This window comes from Piliocolobus tephrosceles, chromosome 19, assembly GCF_002776525.5.
Source record: "Piliocolobus tephrosceles isolate RC106 chromosome 19, ASM277652v3, whole genome shotgun sequence".
Taxonomy (NCBI): Eukaryota; Metazoa; Chordata; class Mammalia; order Primates; family Cercopithecidae; genus Piliocolobus; species Piliocolobus tephrosceles.
In genome coordinates this window covers 34,070,656-34,089,589 of record NC_045452.1, presented here as the reverse complement: position 1 = coordinate 34,089,589, position 18,934 = coordinate 34,070,656, and the positions used below count along the sequence as shown (strand labels likewise).

Below are 18,934 nucleotides of genomic sequence, written 5' to 3'. Positions count from 1 at the left end.
CAGGAGGAGGTTCCTCAATCCTTAGGGGCCTGAGGAGGGGTCTCCTCCCGGGTTCGGCACCAACTGATTTATTTTTCTAAGACCATCAGAGCGAGCACAAAAGAACCAGCGCGTAGGCAAGGCTAGGAGCAAAACTGCAAATTTATTCTTTGGTCATCTAGCTTCAGGGAAGAAGGTGTGGGGGGGAGGTCTGTCGGCCTCCGGCAAACGAGGCCGAGAGAGTCGCCCGGTAGAGCTCTCGGGCGGAGTCCCTGATGCAGTCCTGACAAAAGTGGGGGCTGAGGAAGCCCACGCGGTGTGTTCGCCGGGAGCGGCTTTTCTAGGAGTAGAAAGGCAGTAGGCGGGGCACAGGCGTGTCTGGGGGAGGGGGGGCGTTCCGTAGGTGCGACCAGGTGAATCTTGGTCTCTTCGGATTGACATCACCTGGCGCATACCTGGTTGGTCTGCACCTTCCTGGGCGCCGGCTGCGTTTTCGCGCGCGCAGGAAAAGTTGGTGATGAAGAACCCGGAAGTGCGCCATCTTGCCTCCGTTCGTCCAAACACTGAGCACCCAGAAATGCCAGGTGATGGACAAACACTTGGGGAAAAGAAGACCTCAGTCAGACACAAAAGCATGAGCTTTAAAAGAAAAAATAAGATATTGAACTTCACCAACAAGTAAGTATTTATGGTCTTCGAAAGACACTTAAAATGAAAAGGCAAGCCATCGACGGGGAAAATATTCAGAATAATGGATTTGATAGAGAGCTGTATCTAGAACATATAAAGATCTTTTGAAATCCAGGAGTCTGACATGAAGATGGTAGCCAGCCTGACACACAAAGGAACCTGAATGGCCGGCGGACAAGAAGGGAACCCGAGTGGCCGATGGGGACAGGAAGGGAAGTGAACATCAGTATCTCAGTGGGAATACCGTTATCACCACTGGAATAGTCCAATTAAAAACATGGACACTAAGTATTGGTGGGTGAGTGGAGTGGCCGGAACCCTCATACACAGTCTATGGGAGCTGCACCCTTCGGAAATCATTTCACAGTTTGTGCTCCATCCTGGCCAAATCGACAGCTGGAGTCTTTCCAAAAGCGGTGACAGGGGAGTTTCCACCAGGGAGTGCCTCAGACCATCCTGAGATGGGGCTGGTTGGGATTCCAGGGAAAGAGGCGATCGTTGCCAGGGTGATCCGTCCAGAGCACTTACTAGGGGAATCTGGCATAAGGAGGGCTGCAGTGTGTCCTCAGGACAGATAGGACAGATAGCATATCTTTGTGACAGCAAGACGGGGGTTCCACCCAGGTCCATCTGCAGCGAGGGGGTGGGTGTGGAGTTCGTATGAGAGTTTGAGGAATTTGGACCGGAGCTGCTTTGTTTTGGGGTTTTGGGCAATGACCTAAACACCTTTATCAGTGCCTGGGAATGTTCACGGCCCAGCTGGAGTTCAGGCCTGCAGGGAAGACTTGCAGCTGGCCGAGCTGCAGAGTGTTCAGGGCACAGAAAGAAAGCTGGAAGCTGGGGACACACCTGCCGTATGACCCAGCCGTTCACCTTTACCTGGGAGAAATGGCACCACCTAGCTGAACATACCTGCCTACACACCCATGAGTCCTCCTGGACAGGTGATGTGACTTCTTGTAGCCTTGGAGGACCCTGACACTCCTATGGACAGGCCAAGGGGTTTGCTTGGGCCCTGTGGGTACAGAGCCCCTTGAGTTGGGTTTCCCTATGCAGCGTTCACCCCCCGGGGACCCACAGCACTGCAGCAGCCCCCCCCCCCCCCCCCCGCCCAGGGGCCCACAGCACTGCAGCCCTCCCCCACCCCGGAGACAGACGGCACTGCAGCCACGCCCAGGCCACTGCCTCCGAAGACAGGGCTGCTGCTATGTCTGTGAACAGATACTCCTTTCAGATGTCAGTGGTTAATGGATGGGGAGGTGACCACCCAAGCAGAAGCTGACCCTCTTTATGAAGGGGGCCACAGATCACCCCGAAACAAAATCCGCAGAACAGCCAAGGCCCCATCGGAACTGAGTGGGCCACGCCCTTGCCTCTGCGCTGCTCGGGGCCAGGCCTCCCTGACCCTGCTGGCTCTATTGGGAGGACTCAGGGTGGAGTTCTGCTGGGCTCAGTGGCCTTCACAGCCAGGGTCCTACGGGCAGTTCTGTGTTCACAACCTGGAGGCCACGGTCCACACCCTGGCTCCAGCAGGCCCAAGTCACTTGTCCATGGCAAAGGCCTGGCCTTGCTTCAGGCCCCGGGGACTCTCCCCCTGCCCGCTGTTTCTTCCCGAGTAACAGAGGCAGGAGAGCAGGTGAGCCACATGCCGGGTGCCGCAGCAGGGGGCACTCAAGCCTGGCGCCCCTCCACCTGTCTGTGGTCTCTGACCTTTCTTCTCCTTGCCTGGGCAGCCTCCATCAGGTTGGGGAGTCTTTTCTTGACCCCTGGATTAAATTCCTAATCAGGAATGACCCGGAAGAGGTCTTATGAGTCCTTCCTCAAGAGAAGAAAGTCTGTCCCTGAGTATCAGGAAGTGGCCCCGTTCCCTGCACGGCACAGCCTCTTCTGTGACCAGCAGCTCCCACGGCGGAGGAGCTGGCGGCCCCCACAGGCCACTGCCCCGAGGCCGTCACAAGAGGGCAGGAGAGCCCTTCCCGGGAGCTCTGTGCCGGGGAGCAGGAGAAACGCATGGATGTGTCGAGCAGGGAATGAAGAGAGAGGCCCCAGCACAAGAGAGAAGTGCAGACTGGTCGGCCCCTGTCAGAGTCTCTAGTGTCCCCAGCGACCCCTAAGAGCAGGCCCTGGGCCTCTAGCCCCTCCCGGAGCCACTCCTCAGCTGCTGACCTGCTCCCAGCTCCTCCGCGCCCCGCCCAGCTCCCTGCAGAACCTCACCTGAGGGGAAGGAGGCCCTGTTTGGGCTCAGACACAGCAGGTGCAGCTTGTGGTCCTGGGGCCACACCTGTTAGAGCCCATCCTTCCACCCCTGCCGGGCCCTGAGTATCATCCATCCCCGCAGAACTCAGCAGGGTCAGCTCTGGGCACTCCAGGGCCCCAGCCCCCTGAGTGAGCCCTGGGCCCGAGGTAGATTTGGGTCACAGGCCCCCCAGCCAGAACACCCACAGCAGGTGGATGTGTGGGGACTGGATGTGGGTCCTCTCCTAAGAGACGTGCAGATGGGGAGAGGCTGAGCAGGTCTCAGCACAGCTGGAGCATCTCCCCATCACCGTCTTGTAGCCTCCTGACCCAATGAGGGTGGCCCTGGGAGCAGGATCAGCAGTGAAGAGCAGAGAAAGGTAGTTGGGGATGTCACCATTGCCCCCCGAGACCAGCCTGCCATGGAGACGAGGAAGCTGTCCCTTGGCAGAGGGGGGCTGGCCAGTGGGTGGGACAGACAGTGGACTGACCGAGGACTGCTGAGAGAGCAAACGCCAGGGACCCCGTGCAGGACGGCTTCTCTGTCTGCGCAGTGAGTTACCAGGTTCGTGTGTTTGGAGTTTCCGGACTCATCGCAGGGTTCCACCCCTGCACATCGCAGTTCCCCAGTAATCAGATCCTGGCTTTTGCGCCTGGAAGTGCACAGGGAGGGGACAGCTTTGTAAGTCAGTGGCAGGACAGGGAGTTGCGGTTCTCCAGGGCCAGAGGCTGTGCTCAGAAGGATTTCTTAACAGGAGCTTTGGGGCCCCCAGTCAGCACTTCCCCCCAGACAGCCTGGCCAGCTCTGTGGACGGAGGAGGTGCCTGAGGGTCCCAGGCCACCAAGTGACCGAGACATGAAGGCACCCAGGATTTCCTGGGGGTGCGCTGATGCCAAGGAAGCCACGTGTGGTCAGATGGGGGGACCCAGCGCCCCAGGGGACCTGCAGCACAGCAGGGCCTGCCCTCCTGGGTGGGACTGGTCGGCGTCTGGGGGGATCTGGGAGGCCACAGTGAGGACTCTGTGCTCCCGGGGGCCACACCAGCCCACCTGCCCTGAAACAGAACCCAAGCCTTCTGCCGAGGGGAGCACCTGGGCACCTGCCTCCTGTCCTGCCCTGGACACATCCCAGCGGCTGCACATGGGGGAGGCACAGCCTGTGCTTGGGGCCAGGGGGACACTGTGGAGACACTAGACCTGGGGGTGACAATGCCTGCTCAGAACTTCCCCCACATCGGGGCTTCTCCAGCTTGAGCTTTCCTGGGGAAGGCAGGGCCTGTCCCTCCTCAGCACCGTGGGAGGGAGGCAAGGCCTGCGGTTGAAGTGCCCCCATACGGGGCTCCAGGAGAGAAAGTACATCTCAGGGAATGAAAACAGAGACTGGGCTGCCCAGATGCACTCGGTGGCTCAGAAATCATTAGAAAATGTTCGGAGCCCCCGACTGTGGCTCTAAGAGGGACTGACCAGCTCGTGGCCGCTCTCCTGTCTGTGCCTGGAGGGGGGTGTTCAGCGCTGGCGGCAGCTTTCCCTCCAGGAGAAGCTTCACAAACATCCGCTCTCTGCGGGGTCGCCTCTCCGTGGCCTGGAGCCACTGTCGGAGGCAGGCTCTCCAGCTGCCGTCATCTGGGAAACGTGGGGGGCGAGCGGGGGTCACGGATGGGGCTCACTGGGGACTGTGAGAATCTGTCCCTCAAGACTCTCTGAGATGGAAATGCTGGCAGGGTGAAAAGTGCGTCATGTGCTTCACTGAACCCGGCTGCTTATTTATGTTTGGAGGGCTGGTTTCAAGGACTCCTCTGCTCCCTCTCCGATGATAGCGTCAGCGGAAATGCAGACGGGGACAGGGCTGCTGGGGTTTCCTCCCTGGAATGAAGCACAGCCAGAGGATTTGCTGATTCACGAGCAGGCCCTGACCACCGAGTTCAGGGTAACAAATCCATATGGGTCCTGAGCCCCATAGCTCCCTGAGCCTCAGCATAAACATCGTAAACCTCCTGGCCCCGGCAGTGTCTGTTTCATCCCCTCCAGAGCAAGTGCAAGTGTGAGATTTAGAGATTCTAAGAGAAGGGCCAGAGGTCTTGAAAACGACCTTCATTCGTTCATTCATTCGATAAATTGGGGGGGACCTCCGTGTCCTGTGTTTAGTGAGGCCTGAGATGCAGATGTGAAGGGCGCTGCTGTCAGGAGCAGACGGAGGTGTAGACGAATCGCTACACACCCACCTCGGGCCCACAGAAGGGTATGCGGGGAGCTGTGGGTGTGGGGAGGAGACCCCTCCGCATCACGCTGACGGTGTCGGCAGAGTGACCAGCTTCTGCAGGAGTGGAACCTGCGGGTTCTTCTGTAACTTGTGTAACTGAATCTTTTGCCCGGTCGTTAGTCTTTTCCTTTTGGGACACTTTGCTAGTTTGGAAATGGTTTCTTCCATCCATTGCCTGCCTTTTAGCTTTGTCGATGGGGTCCTATTGTAAATTTTGGTACATGTTGAACGTGAACAATAGTTATGAGGTGAGTGCCATGAGTTCCTGTGTGCCTGTCACCCAGCCCGGCCACGCGAGGTGCTGGAGGGACTGTCCACATCCCCCTTTTTAGGACGCCTGAGTCTCAGGTGTGACTTACAGGGTATTTCTTATGGCAAGACGGTTAAAACAAACTTCAGTGTCTCTTCTGTCCTTCTGTGGCTCTGGCTTCTGATGTTCTAATGGTGTTCTCCTCGGCCAGGGCTGAGAACAAAATGAAATGGACTGTGGGGCTTAAACGGCAGAAACTTACTTCCCACTGTTCTGGAGGTTGCGAGTCTTGGATCACCGTGTCACCTGGTCAGGTTCCTGGTGAGGGTCGGGTTCCTGGTGAATGGAACCACTTTCCCAAGGCTCCCTCTCCTGATACCATGTCCCTGGGGGTGAGGCTTCAACACGGGAATTTGGGGGACGCATCAGCACTGACTCCGTCTCAAATGTTAGCTCTTTAATCCCCTGGAATGTTGTTTGGGGTTGTGCGAGAAACAGGTCTAGCATTTTCTTTTTCAGATACATAGCCAGTTGTCACATCATTTATTGAAAAAGGAATCTTTTCTCCACTGACTGACATGAAATGCTACCATCATCGTAAACACCATTCCCGTAAATACTTAGTGCTGTCTCTGCTGTCTCAGTCCTGACTCACGGGGCTGACTTCTGTTTCTGCATCAGCTATGACAACTTGACAGCAGGCTGCCTCCCCGAGGCCGTTCAGAAGCATTCCTCAGCGGGTCCTACATGTTTCCTCTCCCACGTCAAGTTTAGAAGCAGTGTCAAGACCCACAGCAGTCCTGCGGGAGTTTTAAGGGATGCACAGAATTTATGGGGACAGTTTGGAAAACTGACATTCATGTGACTTAGATTCCTACTACTTGGAAATGGATTCCGGCTCTCAATGAATTTAGAGCTTTGGCAGAGTTTTAAAGATTTCTTTGGTGTCCGACGTGCTCATTTCTTGGTTTGTTCTTGAGTATTTTCTGAATTTTTATGAAATCCACCAAGTTTTTGTTATAACGAATGGGACACTTTCCCATAAACTGTTGTAATTCTGTATTGCTGTTCTAATAAACACTGTTGATCGATGCATATTCATGTTACACTTGGGATTGTCATAGTTTGTCCGTTCATTATTTTGAACTTTTTAGGTAAACAGTCATATAATGATGCAAGTAATTATAGTTGTGTCTCTGCCTTTCTAATATTTATACTTTGTATATATTATCACGTTGGCCAGGACTCAAGTATAAAATCAAGCGTCTTTCTCTTGTTTCTGACTAATAGGAATGATTCTAATGTGGGGTTTTCCAAACTGGTGGCCAGGGGGCCAAATCCAGCCTGTGGTCTCTTCTTGTAGGTGGTTTTATTGGAACACAGTTATGCCCATTCTTCTACATATTGTCTGATGGCTACATTCAGGCCACAGCAGTAGCGTTAAATAGTCCAGACAGAGGCAATATTGCCCGAAAAACCTAGAATATTCACCATCTGAGCCTTTACAGAAAAGTTTGCTGATATCTGTTCTCATGTATTAAATGCAATGTTTGTTACAGGTTAAGGAAGTTTCTGACTGTTTTTAGCTTTCTGAATATCTTGTGGTTGTGCGTGCTTTAAAATTGGGACTAAATATTAAATTGACCTGATGCTTGTTAGGGGCCTATCTTTTGAGATGCCCCAAAGTTCCCCTTTTTTAGTCTCTTCATGTAGTGAGTTGTACTAACAGATTCTCTAATGTTGAACCATCTTTGCTTTCCAGAGATTTTACTTGCTCCTGATGGATTGGATTCTGTTAATACTTTTATTTTTGGGTGATTACATCCCTATTATAAATAATATGTCAGCATCACCGTGTGTAGATGTGTGTGTGTTATTCTTGCCATTAGTTTCTCAGGTTTTTGGTTAACTATTGATGTGCGTTGGATCTGTGTCCCCACCCAAATCTCATGTCGAATTGTAATCCCCAGTGTTGGAGGTGAGGCCTGGTGGAAGGTGGATGGATCATGGAAGTGAATTTCTCATGAATGGTTTAGTACTTTCTATTTGGTACTGTTCTCGCAATAGTGAGTTCTCGTGAGATCTGGTCGTTTAAACGTGTGTGGCACCTCCCTGTCCCCCCTGCTTTTGCTCTGGCCACGTAAGATGCACCGGCTCCCCCTTCACCTTCCACCATGATTGAAGGTTTCCTGAGGCCACCCCAAAGCTGAGCAGAAGCCGGCGTCATGCTTCCCGTACAGCCTGCAGAACCATGAGCCAATTAAAGCTCTTTCCTTAAAAATCACCCAGTCTCAGGTATTTCTCCATAGCAATGTGAGAATGGACTCATACAACTATATATTATAGAATGAATTGTGATACTTTGGTTGTTTTCTGTGCCTGGAAATAATAGTAATTCTTAGTAACAATTCACCTGTATCAAGTTATTCCTGTGCAGCAAACACACTTCTCTATATTTTACATGAGTCGAGTCTTGAACCTAGAATCCACCCTGTGAACTGGGTATTGCTTTCATGTCCATCTGACAGATGAAGAGGCTGAGAGTTTAAGTAGTCTGCCTAAGGTCACCAGCCATGGGGGTGAAGATGGGATTTGAACTGAGTGGTTGGCCTTCAGAGGACAGGTTCCTAAACGGTCATTCTGTCTCTCCGTTGCAGAGGTCAGTCCCGCATATTCCCGTATAAAACTGCCTGAGCTTGGTGCTTTTTTAAAGGATATCATTTGACTACCTTTTTTTTTTTTTTTTTTTCTGTTTTCCTGCCCATGTCCCATAGGGCTAATCAGATTTCTATTTCTGCTTGAGTTAATGTTATACTTTATATTTTCCTTTTTGTTGTTTTCAGATTTTATTTTATTTTTTGAGACAGAGTCTCGCTCTGTTGCCTAGGCTGGAGTGATCTCTGCTCACTGCAACCTGTGCCTCTCAGGCTTAAGCGATTCTCCTGCCTCAGCCTCCCGAGTAGCTGAGATTACAGGTGTGTGCCACCTCGCCCGGCTAAGTTTTGTATTTTTAGTAGAGATGGGGTTTCACCATGTTGGCCAGGCTGGTCTTGAACTCCTGACCTCAAGTGATCCACCTGCCTTGACCTCCCGAAGTGCAGAGATTACAGGCATGAGTCACTGCACCCAGCCATACTTTATATTTTCTAAGAAAATCATCTGTTTAACCTGGCTTTTAAAATGTATCAGTATAAACCAGAACGTGGTAGTTTTATAATTGAAAAAACCTGCCCCGTTTGTTCTCTGTTCCTCTCTCCCTGTGCCCCTGGGACTCTGTGTCTCCCAGGTGTCTGCCTGTGTCTTCCCCAAGGTCTTCTGGGTGGAGACTGGGGAGCAGGGGCCAGTCCACAAACACACCTCATGTTACCGTTCCCTGCGGGAACCCTCAGCTCTGTGGCCGTCTCAGATTAACACCCACTCCTCCTGCAGAATTTGAAAGGAGAGTTGCTATCACCAAATCCTTTCGGGTCTCAGAATTTACCCAAGTTATCTTGATTCCAGAGATGGCTCTTAACTTGCTTTCTATAAACCAGTACAGAATGTGTCTGACGGCACAGAGGAAAACGCTGCCAACACAAAGTTCCTGAACATTTTAAAGAGATGACACGGATGTTTTTTAAAGTAATCTAAATCACTGGAAATGCCCCTTTCTCCCTATGTTGTCAATGGATGGAAATGTGTTGAGAAGAGTTCTTACTGTAAGAAAAACACAACAGAGTTAAAGCTACTAATGCCAATGCAAAATTGGGGAACGGCTGGGTGCGACTCATGCCTGTAAGCCAAGCACTTTGGGAGGCGAAGGCAGGAGGATTGCTCAAGCCCAAGAGTTCGAGACCAGCCTGGGCAGGATGGCAAGACCTCGTCTCTACAAAAAAACTTTTTTTTTTTTAATTAGCCAGGGGTGGTGGCAGACAACTATGGTCCCAGCTACTCAGGAGGCTGAAGTGGGAGGTTGACTTGAGCCCAGGAGGTGAGAGCTGCACTTTTGATTTTGTTTGTTTGTTTGTTTGTTTGTTTGAGATAATGTCCAGCCTGGATGACAGAGCAAGGTCCTATCTCAAAAAAAAAAAAAAAAAAAAAAATGGGGGAAGATCCAGAAAAGTAGGGGCATCAACAATCCACACACTATAAAACTATAATCTCAAACACAGTGTTGTGTGTGTGCAGCTCACGGGGGCTGAGTGTGTGTGACGCTGCACAGGCTCACAGGCCCCGGCACGTTTCGGCATCTGTCATCTGCAGATAAGGTGCTGCTGCCGGAGCCGCTGGAGCCGCGTGTGCACTGGGAGGAAGCCCATGGGGCTCTTATCGTACCCTGCTCTGTGGGAACCTTCCAGACAAGACGGTCACTTCGGGGCAGATATTTCCTAGAGGGGCTTAGACTCAAAATCCCAGAAGGAGGACAGGGAATGCTGAGTGGTTTCACAATCAAAATAGAGTTTATGTCAAGTATTGAATATTAAACGACAGCAGCTAAAGCCAGCCTGGACTGAACAGCTGCCAATGCTCAGCCTGGGTGGGGGCTCAGGACAAGGGGTTCTTATGGAGCCCCTCGAGACCCCCAGGAGGTGGACGCTGCCCCCAGCTCTTGGTGGAGCCCTTGGGCTACAACAGCAGGAACTGAACCCCAGGGGCTTTGGGTCTAACAAAAGAATGTCTGGACGTTAGCGGCAAAAGCAGGCGGGTGGGGAAGCGAGTGCAAGCGGGGGTGCCCTTGATACTGCCTACCCCTCCACATCTCTGTCCGGGCCTGCCTCTGTCCTCTGCACATGGCACCAACTGCTCCGGGGGCGGCCGTGCCACGGTGAACGGAACACGGTTCGAGGAGGGTGGGCCGGGCACAGGGTGACCCATGGTTGCAGGTGCCAGAGCTTCCTGGAGCTGGCTGGGCTTTGGGGATCAATCACCTGGTTCTGCAGATACAGAAGTAAGTCAAGTAGTCAGCACTTTCACCAGGGCAGGACTCGGATCCAGGCTGGCAGCTGCCCAGCCCAGGGCTCCTTGTACCACCATGTGGGCCATGCACTTTCCGAATAGGAGGTCCGGAAGGTGAAGTCTGCGCCCAGGACCTGCAGAGGTGAGAGGTGAGGTCAAGCATTCCAAACCCCGAGGTCGCTGGGGCCCCACCCCTCTGCACAGTGACAGTCGTCTGGGAGAGGTTTCCCACAGCTGGCCTTCCCTCCACACCACTTGAGGCTCCCATCGATGGAATGTTCATCCTCTTAACGGCAAGGTTTTTCGCAAACCACAACTTTCCATCTTAATCTCATGAAACTGGGAATCCCAGACCATGAGAAAGTCAGGAAATGGCTTTGAACACCGGCAGGCACTGCGCGGCGCTGGGGGCGGGGGCCAAGCCTGGGAACTGTCTCTGCTGAAGATCACGGCCCCACGTAGCCCATCCCTGAGACCCGCGTGCGGTTCATCCCATTCGGCGGCTCTTGTTCGGAGCCCCCCTACCCAGAACGTCCCGCCCCAAGGCATGCAGCGGGTGCCCCTGCGGGATCTCAGGCAGCTCCTGACTTCCCATGAGTCCTGGGCGCCACCTGCAGGAGGTGAAGATGCCAGGACCGTGGCTCGGGTCTCTCGGGTTGCTCTCGGGTCAGAGGGCCGCCCTGCACCCTCACCTGTCCCAGAAGCCCCCCACACCCGGAGCTGCCCATTCCCCTCCGGGGGCCTCAGCTCTTCTCTTCCTGCCTCCCCCAGGCCTTGCTCCTGCCTCATCGTCTGTCCTCATTCGCCTGGGCATCCTATTAGCTCAAGACCACCCTTCAGCACTGCTCAGCCCCAAAGCAGAGCAAAACCCAGAGTCGCCCTGAGACCCCCACCGTCTCCGGCCAGGCCTTGCTTCCTGGAGTGCCGCCCCTGCCTGCTTCCTGGTGTCACCTGCCTCGTGCCAGCCCCACGGCCCCGGCTGCCCCTGAGGCTCCCTGGGTGGGGGGTCTGCGGCCGCCTCCCCATCTTCACTGTGAGCGATCCTGTGGCTTCATCCACCCCAAACTCGCCTGCTCCTTGGCATCCACTTGATTTGTCTTGTGCGGGGCAGGTGCTGTCTTCCCCACACGGGGCCTCCCTTGAGGTCACCTGCAGGGGCCTCTGTGGGTTTCCTTGAGAGGGGCCTGTGGGTCCTGCCCCCCATCCGACACCGAGCGTTGTAGGACAAGGACGAGGGACTCACATCGGAGAACCCCCGCCACATTCAGGCCTCACAGCAGCCCTGGGGGTGGACGGGTCCCCAGGGTTGGCCACAGCCCCCCAGTGCCTCCCCGTCAGCCATCCTGACCGCCAGAAGGCCCCCAGTGACACCAGCACAGTCTCCCTCTGGGTTCCCACACCGGACACAGGGCACTCAGGGGCAGGCTTGGTCGGGAGTCTGATCCAGGAATTGGTACCGACTTTTCCTGGCTTCTAGAAGGTTCAGCTCTGGCCAGGGGTCGGGCCCAGGAGACAGAGCAAAACCCAAACCCCCCTGAGACCCCCACCTTCTCTGGCAGGGCCCCAGGGACCTCGCGGTATGGAACACTTGAACTTCGCCTCTGCCTCTTTTGAGCTGCAGTGTGGGGCAGGTGTGCGCCTCCCCACTCAGCCCGACAGGAGGCTGATCTAAGCCCTGGCCCCATGCATGACCACATCCCAGCAGCACGGACCAGACACAGTCCCGACTGCGCCCGGCACCTCCCGTCTCACAGCTGAGGGTAACCAGGGTGGTGTGGGGCTTGTCCAGGCTGGCGGTTACTGTGGAGAAGGGACACGTGCTGACGGAAATGCGGGCCCAACTCGACGGCAGGGTCAGGGTTAGGATTTCCACGTCATCATCATGAAACCTTGAAGCGCTGCCTGTGCTTAGCAGTTAAAACATTTACTTGGAGATGTTCAGTTTCACAGACAGCCATGAAAGGGCGGGGGTGGTGCGGAAGCGTTGCTCCCCAGGGCACACAGGAGGCGCCCAGCCCTTGGCCAGGACGCTCCCCCACCCTCCACCTCACCCTCACTGGGCTGTGGCCCTGGGGACGCAACCACTGGCCTCACACCCTGGAACGTGGATGGGCCACTGTGGCCTGTCTGCAGGGGAAACGGCTGTCACTTCCATCAGAGATGACGGATGCAGCAGGGCCTGTCTGTGCCAAAACCGGAGTCGAGGCGCGTCCCCAGCAGCCGGTGTGTGGGGAACCCATCAGTTTCTGTGTGGAGGGTCGGGGAGGCCGGATGGCTTTTCCTTCCGTTCCTGTAGGCCTGAAGCCTTCCCCGAATGCACTCGTGACTGGGGGCCTGGCCAGCAGGCGTCCAGGAGTCAGCGGCTGCTTGGGGAGCCAGGGCCTCAGGCACACGAGCAAAGGCAATGGTGGCAGGCTGACTGCTAGCTGGGAGTGAAAGGCGTGGCAAGGGCCCACCTAGTTGCCGCTGGAGCCCCAGGCTCGTGAGTCGCCTCTGTGTCCTGTCCCCTGCATTGGGCAGCGTCACCTGCTCAACCTGCCCGGCCTGGGTGTTTCTGCTTCTAAGCGCCCCCGTCACAGCGGTCTTGGGAGGCTGACGTGAGAGAACCCGGCTGACTGCAGTCTCCAGGGAAGCCGGCATTCGGGGCACACAGAGGTCCTGCCTTGGTGCCCAGCCCTGGGACACCCCACAGTGAATGCCTCCTCCGCACAGTCTCCGTGTCCCTGAGCTCCTGCTCAGGCCCCCAGAGCTGGCACTAAGGGTGGATGCAGCAGCTGCTGCACAGGACAGGGATGGCAGAGCCCATCTGAAGGGACACGCCACCTGAAAGCCGCCTGCACCGGCTCTGTCTAGTGTCTGTCATGGGAAGGACGTGCTGGAGGCCCAGGGGCGTGTGGGAGGCCCGGGCCTCGGGCTGCGCCCTGGTGTGTGTCGGGGGGACATGTTCTGTGAAGATGCCGCAGCCACCTCACCTCCTTTCCGTGGGTGAGCAGCGTCTTTGCCGAGGGTGTTCCCGGCAGAGGGAGGAGAGCATCACCCTTGGGCCGACACCGCCACCAGCAGCGTCTGGACTACAGAGCTCAGCATCAGCAGCTGCTCTGCTGGACCCAGGGCGGTGAGGGGCTGCGGGCGGCACCTGTCCAGCAAATGTCAGCACCTGGTTATTAGTGATGTTTAATGACAGAAGTGTGGTCACAGTGAATTCATCGCCCTTGGAATTTGAGGCATGCTCTGCCCAGTGCAGTGTCAGGGCTGAGCGGGGCCCCCAAAATCCATATACTAGATCCCCAACTCCCAGGACCTCAGAGTGGGACTGGATTTGGAGATGGGGCCATAAGGAGGTGATTACAGTAAAAGGGAGTTACTGGGGTGGCCCTGTCCATTCTGACTCCCAAGGAGGAGATGAGGACGCAGAGAGCACAGAGGGGCCCTGGGAGGATGGGAGGAGCCGTTGACTGCCAGCCAAGGTGGTCCCGGAGGCCCCGGCCCCGCAGCATCTGGACACTGGCCCCAGCCTGCAGGACGGTGGGAGAATCGGTGTGGCACGCCAAGCCCCCGTGCATGGTCCTCTGTCCCAGCTACCGAGCAGGCTAAACTGACCGCAAGGTTTGGGCGACACTGGGCTGGGGTCGTTATTGATCAGCCTTGGGCGCTGTGAATTCAGCCAGAACTCCTCCCACATCAACCATCTCCCGTAAACAGGGACTCTCGGACGGTCCTTTCGTGAGGCACTAATTCCACCCTTCAAGGTAGAGCCCTCAAGGGTGTTCCCACCTCAGCAGCTCCCCCAGCCATCACACCAAACACAGCCCAAAGCCAGAAGCTCTCCGAGCTCCAAGGGCTGGCTTGCATCCCCACCTTCCCACCATGTTTACCTCTCCTACTGTCATCTGTTCAGTTCCAGCCAGACCGCAGGGCTTCTCACCGTCCCTCCCACTGCGGCTGCCGTCCTCTGGCCTGGACTGTCTTACCCTTCCACCCTCCTGGCTGAGCTCGCCCACCTCCTTGGAACACTCTCACAAGCCCCCCTGCCAGAAGGTGCTCCTCTGGACCACCTGACCCCACGGGCCCCTCCCCTGCTCCCTTGGCCACACCTCCCCGTGAGACTGTCCATCTGTGGCAGCCGTGGTGTGGGTGAGTTTCATCCTGCTAACTCTCCTCCATACCTGCTCCATGCCTGGCAGTGGTGGTCCAGGGGCTGGATGCCCAGGGTAAGGTGGGGAAGAAGGTGATAGGCACCCAGCCACATGCTCTGTGCCCACCGATCCCTGGGGCCAGCCAGGCTGCAGGTGCCCTCCCCCAGGTGAGAGTCCACTCAGTCTTGCGATTCCGACAGAACAACCCTTCTCTACTTCTTCTGTGTCTCTCCAGGGGCCAGGGAGGAGATGCTCTGGGTAGAGAGAGAGCCCAGGTGGGGTCTCAGCCTGAGAGTGATGGCACTGCCATGGTTCCTTGTCTGTGTTCCTCCGAAATCCATATTGAGACTTAATCCCCAGTGCAACAGGGTCCAGAGGTGAGGCCTTCGGGAGGGTTAGGCCATAAGGGTTCTACCTTCAAGGGGAGGATTAGACCCTCATGAAAGGGCTGTCTGACTGGCCGGGCCCCTGTTGCCCTTCCACCTTCTGCTATGAGAGGACACAATAACAAGGGGCCGTCTTAGAAGCAGAGAGCAGTCCTTCCCAAACACCAAATCTGCTGGGGCCCTGTTCTTGGACTTCCCAGACTCCAGAGCTGTGAGCGGTACATTTCTGCTCTTTACGACTCACACAGTCACAGGTACCTTCTTACAGCAGCATGAAGTGGCCGCGGCAGCCTGGGCCCTCCCAGCCCCACCATGCTGCTTCCTGGAGATGCGAGCAGCAGGGGACGCCAGCCACACAGGGTGCTTCTCGCTTTTAATTTTACTTTTTATTTCAAAACAATTTCAAATACACCAAAAAGTTGCAAGAACAGTACAAAGAGTACGTATTCTTCACTTAGAGACCTATTCGGGTTTTACCTACTGTCCTAATAATACCTTTTTTTTTTTTTTTTGAGAAGGCATCTCACTCTGTCCCCCAGGCTGGAGCGCAGTGGCGCAATCTCGGCTCACTGCAACCACTGCCTCCCGGGTTCAAGCGATTCTCCCACCTCAGCCTCTCGAGTAACTGGTACTACAGACATGCACCATCACAGCTGGCTAGTTTTTGTATTTTTAGCAGAGACGGCGTTTCACCATGTTGGTTGGCGAGGCTGGTCTCGAACTCCTGACCTCAGGTGATCCACCCACTTCAGCCTCCCAAAGTGCTGGGATTACATGGATTGTGAGGCTTCATGCTCATCCTCAACCTAGAGCAGTCCTCAGTCTTTCCTTGACTTCTAAGACCTTGATTCTGTGAAAAAGAGACATACTCTCAATTAGGGTTTATTTTGTGGTTAGACCCGGGTTGTCAGTGGAGGGAGCTGGTTCATCTGGGTTGGAAGGTGGGCGTACCGATGCGTCCACTCCGGGGGGCGTTGACCTTGACCATCTGGGGAACGTGGCGTCTGTAGGGGTCTCCACTGGAAATTCCTTCCTCCTCTATAATTCATACACATTTCGTGGGAACACTCAGAGGTGACGTAAAACCCCATTCTTCACTCCACTTTCACCACGAGGTTTGGCATTGACTGATGTTGCCTGAATTAATGGTGACTGCAATGGCTGCTGGGGGGAATTCCTCATGCTGTCACTTATCATAAAGCTGGAATTCTACTGGGGTGGGTGAGCTTTCTTTTTCCATTTATTAATTAAGTAAATTGACATCTATATAGAACCGCAGAGTCTCATTTTATGCACGGGCCATCATCCGTTCCTGTCCTTATTTAGTTCATTTTGATGTTACGTTTGTCTCAGCGGGGGACCCTTCAGGCTGGCATCTATGTCTTTCATGTCCATCCATGTTTTCTGGCATTTTCTTGCTTTGCAAACGCATGCGCGCACATTTCATCGCAGATTCTTCTACCTATTTGTATTGGGAACCCTGCATTCTGGTGCTTCCAAGTTGAATCTAATACCACGTGCCCCACTGTGGCTGCCTCTCTACATCGCGCCTCCAGTCGCCCCTGCCGGCCTCCCTACACGCGCTCACGTGCTCGGCCTTCTGTGTGTAACCGGTCTCCTGACCCATGGGGCTCAGACCGGCCTAGAGGCTGCGTCGCCTAAAGCTGCCCTCTGTCCTGCTCCAATGCCTCCTCCATGGAGCCCAGACCCCCACCGGCCTCCCTCCCTGCCTGCGTGGGAAGGAGGGGATCTTTCTGAATTCAGCTTTCTCCGAAGCGAGGGTGGAATCTCTCGTGGAAGGGGGACCCTCGCTGTGCCGCACCCTCTGTGGGAGGCAGCGGTGAGGTGCAGGCTCTGCTAGCCCTAGGACAGCTGTGCTCAGGCCAGACAACAGAGGAAGGGGCGCCTACGGAGGCTGCAAGGTCCCCCAGGCCATCCTTGCTGCCCCATCCTCAGGTGCCATGGAGAGGACCTCGCAGGGAGCCTGGCTGGTTCACTGTCCCTCCTGCTTCATCTCTCACTCAGGCCCTGGGACTCTGCCCCAGCCAAAGCCAGCGTGGGTGATTCATGGCTCCCCGCTGCGGCAGCTGAGCACCATCAGAAGTGACCCCATTTGTGACTGTCTTGGCCTGAGAATGTTCCACGGGTGAGAGCGTGCCCCTCCCTGCAGCCAGTGTCCCAGGCTCCCCCGCAGCCCCGGCGGGGGCTGGGCTCAGGCACTGACGCAACAAGAAGGAGAGTGCTTGTCTCCGGGCAGGCCAGGCGGCCAGACCGCCGGTCCACTTAGCTTCGCTACTGCAGCCACAGCTGCCCAAGGCTCACAAAGGGCCCTTGTTCCCACCCAGCATGTGCTCCCGGTGCCCCCCGCCACGACCTCTCCCGGACATGATTAGGTGTGGGAACTATTTTCCTTGGGGCTGCATTTGACATTTGCCGTTCATTTGGGAGGAGGCGTCTGAACCGAAGGAGCACCCTGCAGCCTCCCCTCTCCATCCCCATCTAAATGCAGGAGGTTTAGGAGCAGGCGGCCCTGACACGCCTGTGACCCCAGACAGGCCTGTGCAGCCCTGGCCTTCATTGACTTCCACTCAGAACAAGAAAGGCTGGCCCAGGAGGGCAGCGGGCAGAGAGGACGATAGGAAGATGGAGCCGGGGTGCACAAGCACACACATGCATGCATGTGCAAATACACATCAGGAATACACATGCACAGACACTCCAAGAACATGCATGTGCAAATGCACACCAGGCACACACATGCACAGAAACACTCCAGGAATATGCATGCATGTGCAAATATACACCAGGAACACACATGCACAGAAACACTGCAGGAAAACACAGCACATGTGCAAATACACACCAGGAACACACGTGCACAGACACACTCCAGGAATATGCATGCATGTGCAAATACACACCAGGAACACACGTGCACAGACACACCCCAGGAAAACACAGCACATATGCAAACCAGGAACACAGGTGCACAGACATGCTCTAGGAATACGCGTGAACAATACACCAGGAACACACGTGCACAGACACACTCCAGAACACACACAAATGGCACATGTACAAATACCTGCCAGGAACGCACACATAGACATGCACAAAAAGACGACGTGCTCTGTGTGGAACAGTGGAGACACGCGACCTGTTCCCTAAGGACATTTACTCCCATGTTCACACCCACAGCCCAGCCGGCCAGCCCCTGCAGAGCTGCAGCCTCATGAAAGCAGGGGCTTGCTGCCCAGTGGGACTTCAGGGCCTGTCTCCTACCTGCCCCACTCACGGGCTGCCCATGCCCTACTCTAGTCCTTCTCGCATAGTGGGACCTGAGATGCATTTGGGCCCAGCAGGAGGGAATGTCCTGGTGTGTGAGGCATGGCAGCCGGTGGGAGCTCCAGGAACTGCCTGGCCCCAAACCTGCACTGGGAGCATTGCTGAAACTGCCCTCAAAACCACTGTGGAGAGCCGGGTGGGCCCTGGGAGTTTACAGTGTGCTGGGGCAGTGGGAGGACACTCTCATAAACATTGGAGAAGATTGCAAAACCGTGGACCCGAAACGTGGAGCCAGAGTTCAGTTGTAGGCTGGGGCCTCTGGCGGGACTGGAGCACCCGGGGCAGTGCCTGGCAGGCTGGGCTGGGCCTGGCGCCCCTTTCTGCCTGAGCCCAGGCTGCCGTCTATAGACAATGGCTGCCTGCCCGCTGTCTTGTGCCGCTGGGGGGCTGAAAGGGTCCTGTGGCAGAGCGGGCAGGGTGGCGGCTGATTCCCTCTTCCTGCAAGGGACCCTTTTCCTGAAGTCCACAGCGCTGGTGCCGTCCGGCAGCCTCGGCCCTCCTCCAGCCTAGCCGCCCCTACATTGTGTTTGACTCCCGGAGCCTGTGGATGGAACCCTGCCTAAGAGGGAGTCTTGTGGGTGAGGTAAGGTCAGGCTCATGCGGCAAGGAGATGGTCTGGTCTATCGGCGGGGGGACCTAGATGACATCTCAAGGGTCCTTAGGAGAGAGAAGAGAACAGGGCACAATCCAGCCAAGGGACTCCGGAGTTTCCAGGAGC

General features: G+C 55.6%; 1 long non-coding RNA gene across 1 annotated transcript; it reads right to left on the bottom strand.

The window, feature by feature from the left end:
- Positions 1 to 3,816: 3,816 nt before the first annotated feature.
- Positions 3,817 to 10,268, bottom strand: LOC111527938. The gene is made up of 3 exons (XR_004228616.1): positions 10,184 to 10,268; positions 4,030 to 4,566; positions 3,817 to 3,959 (listed from the first exon to the last, which is right to left on the bottom strand). It is a non-coding gene; the product is annotated as a putative uncharacterized protein encoded by LINC00205 (long non-coding RNA).
- Between the last annotated feature and the right edge of the window lie 8,666 nt (positions 10,269 to 18,934).